General features: G+C 55.6%; 3 non-coding genes across 3 annotated transcripts in view; all 3 read left to right on the forward strand.

Annotated features, from left to right (window-relative positions):
• The first annotated feature begins 601 nt into the window (after positions 1-601).
• LOC149408528 (small subunit ribosomal RNA) lies at positions 602-2546 on the forward strand. The gene has a single exon (XR_016305523.1). It is a non-coding gene; the product is annotated as a small subunit ribosomal RNA (ribosomal RNA).
• Positions 2547-2875: 329 nt separating this feature from the next.
• Positions 2876-3037, forward strand: LOC149408529 (5.8S ribosomal RNA). The gene has a single exon (XR_016305522.1). It is a non-coding gene; the product is annotated as a 5.8S ribosomal RNA (ribosomal RNA).
• Positions 3038-3448: 411 nt separating this feature from the next.
• LOC149408530 (large subunit ribosomal RNA) overlaps positions 3449-5000 on the forward strand; it is a 4064-nt gene continuing 2512 nt past the window's right edge. Inside the window, exon 1 of the ribosomal RNA XR_016305525.1 lies at positions 3449-5000. This exon is cut by the window's right edge and continues 2512 nt beyond it. This is a non-coding gene — a ribosomal RNA (large subunit ribosomal RNA).

Raw genomic sequence — 5000 nt, forward strand, 5'->3', positions numbered from 1 at the left:
CCTTCGAGGGGTCGGAGCGGGCGCATCGCGCTCGGCGCCGTCCCGAGCGAGAACGCGACCCGGCACAGCTTTGTGCCCGCCGAGTGTGGCGGGCTCTCGATGCACGGCGTTCGCAAACTGCGGCGGCCTATCGGTCGTGTCGGCGGTGTTATTTGCGAGAAACTACGTGACGCCCGCTTCTGCGCGGCGTTCGCGCTCATGTTTTGACTCTGGAGTTCCGCGCGAGCAGAATTTTCAAAAGCAAAGGCGGAGGATTTTATCCCCGTCTCACTGTTGCCTCGCCAAAGGCGTGCGCTTTCGGTGTACACGTTTTACGAATGGGAATTATAAATCGGACGATAGCGTCGTCGCGGGTGCGGTCTCTCTCTCTCGGGCGGGAGCCGTCCTACGCGCGCTTTCTTCGTTTGAAGCAAAAATTTTCCCGCGGAGCTTTCGTCTAGCGACGGTCGCCGAGCGGGAGAATATAGCGGTACGCATAATGAGCGTGACTCGTGCGGGTGACTCCGTCGCGTGTTCTTTAACGCCGTGTTGTCCGCGCCCTCTACGCGAGGGCGGGCCTCTGTCGTTCGGAGGATTAAAAACCCTCCGACGGTGGTGCAGCTCCCTGGTTGATCCTGCCAGTAATCATATGCTTGTCTCAAAGACTAAGCCATGCAAGTCTCAGTAAAAGCCGAATTAAGGTGAAACCGCGAATGGCTCAATATATCAGTTTTGGTTCCTTAGATCGTACAGTACACGGTTACTTGGATAACTGTGGCAATTCTAGAGCTAATACATGCAAACGAGGTTCTGACCGGTAACGGGAGGAATGCTTTTATTAGATCAAAAACCAATCGGCGGCGGGGTTCGCGCCCCGTCCGTCGCCATTCGAGATGACTCTAGATAACTTTGAGCTGATCGCACGGTCTAGCACCGGCGACGCATCTTTCAAATGTCTGCCTTATCAACTGTCGATGGTAGTTTATGCGACTACCATGGTTGTCACGGGTAACGGGGAATCAGGGTTCGATTCCGGAGAGGGAGCCTGAGAAACGGCTACCACATCCACGGAAGGCAGCAGGCGCGCAAATTACCCACTCCCGGCACGGGGAGGTAGTGACGAAAAATAACGATACGGGACTCGTCCGAGGCCTCGTGATCGGAATGATTACACTTTAAATCCTTTAATGAGGATCCATTGGAGGGCAAGTCTGGTGCCAGCAGCCGCGGTAATTCCAGCTCCAATAGCATATACTAAAGTTGTTGCGGTTAAAAAGCTCGTAGTTGAAATTGTGTCCTGCGGTGTCGGTCTACCGAATGCGGTACGACAGGCACGTCTGCGGGGCTTCTCGCCGGTGCGTCCACCGCCGGCGTGTGTCGGTCGGCCTCACGGTCGGCCGCGCACCGAGGCGGGCCGTCGCGGCTGTTTACTTTGAACAAATTAGAGTGCTCAAAGCGGGCTAACACTTGCCTGAATATTGTACGCATGGAATAATAGAATAGGACCTCGGTTCTGTTTTGTTGGCTTTCTGATACCAGAGGTAATGATTAATAGGGACGACTGGGGGCATTCGTATTGAGACGTTAGAGGTGAAATTCTTGGATCGTCGCAAGACGGACTAAAGCGAAAGCATTTGCCAAAGGTGTTTTCATTAATCAAGAACGAAAGTTAGAGGTTCGAAGGCGATTAGATACCGCTGTAGTTCTAACCATAAATGATGCCAGCCAGCGATCCGCCGAAGTTTCATAATTTTAACCCGGTGGGCAGCTCCCGGGAAACCAAAGCTTTCGGGCTCCGGGGGGAGTATGGTTGCAAAGCTGAAACTTAAAGGAATTGACGGAAGGGCACCACCAGGAGTGGAGCCTGCGGCTTAATTCGACTCAACACGGGAAAACTCACCAGGCCCGGACACTGGAAGGATTGACGGATTAACAGCTCTTTCTCGATTCGGTGGGTGGTGGTGCATGGCCGCTCTTAGTTGGTGGAGCGATTTGTCAGGTTAATTCCGGTAACGAACGTAACTCTAGCCTATTAAATAGACGTGCAACCGGTATCACGAGGGTCCGTGTGCGCGCGGCTTCGGCGTTCGCGCGTCGGGGTCGTGCGTTTCGCGGTCTTCACTACCGGCGTACAATGAAAATCTTCTTAGAGGGACCGGCGGTATATATAGCCGCACGAGATTGAGCAATAGCAGGTCTGTGATGCCCTTAGATGTCCTGGGCCGCACGCGCGCTACACTGAAGGGATCAGCGTGTCCTCCTTGGCCTAACGGCCCGGGTAACCCGATGAAACCCCTTCGTGATAGGGATTGGGGTTTGCAATTCTCCCCCATGAACGAGGAATTCCTAGTAAAAGCGAGTCACCAGCTCGCGTTGATTGCGTCCCTGCCCTTTGTACACACCGCCCGTCGCTACTACCGATGGATGATTTGGTGAGGTCTTCGGACTGGTGCGCGGAAGCTCTCACGGGCATCCGACGCGTCGGAAAGTTTGACCGAATTTGATCATTTAGAGGAAGTAAAAGTCGTAACAAGGTTTCCGTAGGTGAACCTGCGGAAGGATCATTTCCTGTGTTTAATGTTTGTGCTTTCCATGATATGAAATATTATTATGAAACAAAACATATTATACATATAAACCATAATCGAACGAATGCTAAATTACTGCGTCGGAGATCGCCCTAGGGCGCCGATGCGAACCGAGAACCGCCGGCGTCGAGCGGAGGAGGGCTCCGTCCTCTATCCGCTCGTCCGGTGAAATTTTACCCGTCGCCGTGAAGGCGGCGGTACAAAATTAATCTTTTTGTCGAATGGAATTATAAACATTTCGAAAACGCAAACCAAATTGTAAAAACCGAAAACTAAAACGTATCTATTTATGTTTGTTTTATCATTATTACCCTGAACGGCGGATCACTCGGCTCGTGGGTCGATGAAGAACGCAGCTAAATGCGCGTCAGAGTGTGAACTGCAGGACACATGAGCATCGACATTTCGAACGCACATTGCGGTCCGAGCAAGACGTAGTTTGTCGACGGACCACTCCTGTTTGAGGGTCGCGCACACAATGCGACCAGACTGTTCTCTCGCCCCCGTCCTCGGACGGGGGCGCGCAGAGCGAGCGTTGCCGGCGTCGCCGGGGCCCGCGCGCGTCGTCTCCTCGGAGACGCGCGCCGGGACCTCGGCGTCCGGTTAAATTTGACGAAGTGCTCTCTCGATGCGCGCGATTTCCGCTTGCGTTATACCAAACGCGGAGGAACGCGTGCGAGCCTTGAGCTAGCGACGACGCTGAAAACTGGGCAGTCTACCGCGCGAGCGGTCGGCTGTCCGGGGCGATCTTCGCGCTCTCGGCCGCGCGCACCTCCGCGGACGCTCGTCGGTTTCGCGCCCGCTTGACAGAGTCTGCACGGGCGAGAATACGCGCACACTGTTGCTTTGCGTACTTCTCGAATTTATAAAATTTTTGTTGTCGACCTCAAATCAGGAGAGATCACCCGCCGAACTTAAGCATATCAGTAAGCGGAGGAAAAGAAACTAACGAGGATTCCCCGAGTAGCGGCGAGCGAAACGGGAAGAGCCCAGCGCTGAATCCTGCGGCCCCGGCGGGCCGCCGGGAAATGTAGCGTTCGGGAGGAGAGTTATACATACACGCGCGGTCATTAGTCACGGCTGCCTGTCCAAGTTCATCTTGAACGGGGCCCGCTTACCCGCAGAGGGTGCCAGGCCCGTGGTGACGGTAGCCGGCCGCGACGGTCTCTCTCCCTAGAGTCGGGTTGCTTGAGAGTGCAGCCCTAAGTGGGTGGTAAACTCCATCTAAGGCTAAATACTACCACGAGACCGATAGCGAACAAGTACCGTGAGGGAAAGTTGAAAAGAACTTTGAAGAGAGAGTTAAAGAGTACGTGAAACCGTTCAGGGGTAAACCTGTGGAACTCAAACGAGCGAACGGGGAGATTCATCGTGTCTTCCGTCGGGGCTCGCGCCTCGCGCAAACCTTCGCCTTCGGCTTTCGGGTCGGGGCGGTGGGTGCGCGGGTGCGCCGTCAGGCTCCCGGAGCGCGTGCACTTCTCCCTTAGTATAACACCGCGACCCGTCGCGCCGCGGTCGAATGCGCCGTGCGGTTGACCCGTCTCGCTCTGCGAGGCGGAGCCGCGGTGTCCACGGCCGCGGCGTACATTACGCAGCGACGGTAGAGAACGAGGATCGCGTCCGCCCCTCGCGGGCGTCCGTCGCGCTGCAGCGGCGTCCTTCGCGTGGCCCCCGGCGTCTAGTGCGTCGCGGGTGTCGCGCGTCGGGTGTCCGTCGTTAGCGGCGCGCTCTCGGACGGGACGCGTCCCGGTCGGCGGTGGTTTTGTTTTGGGCACTCACAGGACCCGTCTTGAAACACGGACCAAGGAGTCTAGCATGTGCGCGAGTCATTGGGAACACTGATAAACCCAGAGGCGAAATGAAAGTGAAAGGCCGGCCTCGAGCCGGTCGCAGGGAAGATGCGCGGGCGTCGTCAGACGCCCCGCCGCATTCCCGAGGCGTTTCGAGAAAGCCCCCGTGCGATTATCGAGACGCACTGAGAGCGTACACGCTGGGACCCGAAAGATGGTGAACTATGCCTGGTCAGGTCGAAGTCAGGGGAAACCCTGATGGAGGACCGAAGCGATTCTGACGTGCAAATCGATCGTCCGAACTGGGTATAGGGGCGAAAGACTAATCGAACTATCTAATAGCTGGTTCCATCCGAAGTTTCCCTCAGGATAGCTGGCGCTCGAGAAACATGACGGTTTTCGGACCGCCATTCGCACAGTCTCATCCGGTAAAGCGAATGATTAGAGGCATTGGGGCCGAAATGGCCTCAACCTATTCTCAAACTTTAAATGGGTGAGATCTCCTTCTTGCTCGAAGATGAAGTAGGAGCTCGGATGGGAGTGCCAAGTGGGCCAATTTTGGTAAGCAGAACTGGCGCTGTGGGATGAACCAAACGTCGAGTTAAGGCGCCCAATGAACGCTCATCGGATACCATAAAAGGCG

Source organism: Hesperophylax consimilis, unplaced genomic scaffold (genome assembly GCF_061612785.1).
Source record: "Hesperophylax consimilis isolate HC1 unplaced genomic scaffold, BYU_Hcon_1.0 scaffold_229, whole genome shotgun sequence".
NCBI lineage: Eukaryota > Metazoa > Arthropoda > Insecta > Trichoptera > Limnephilidae > Hesperophylax > Hesperophylax consimilis.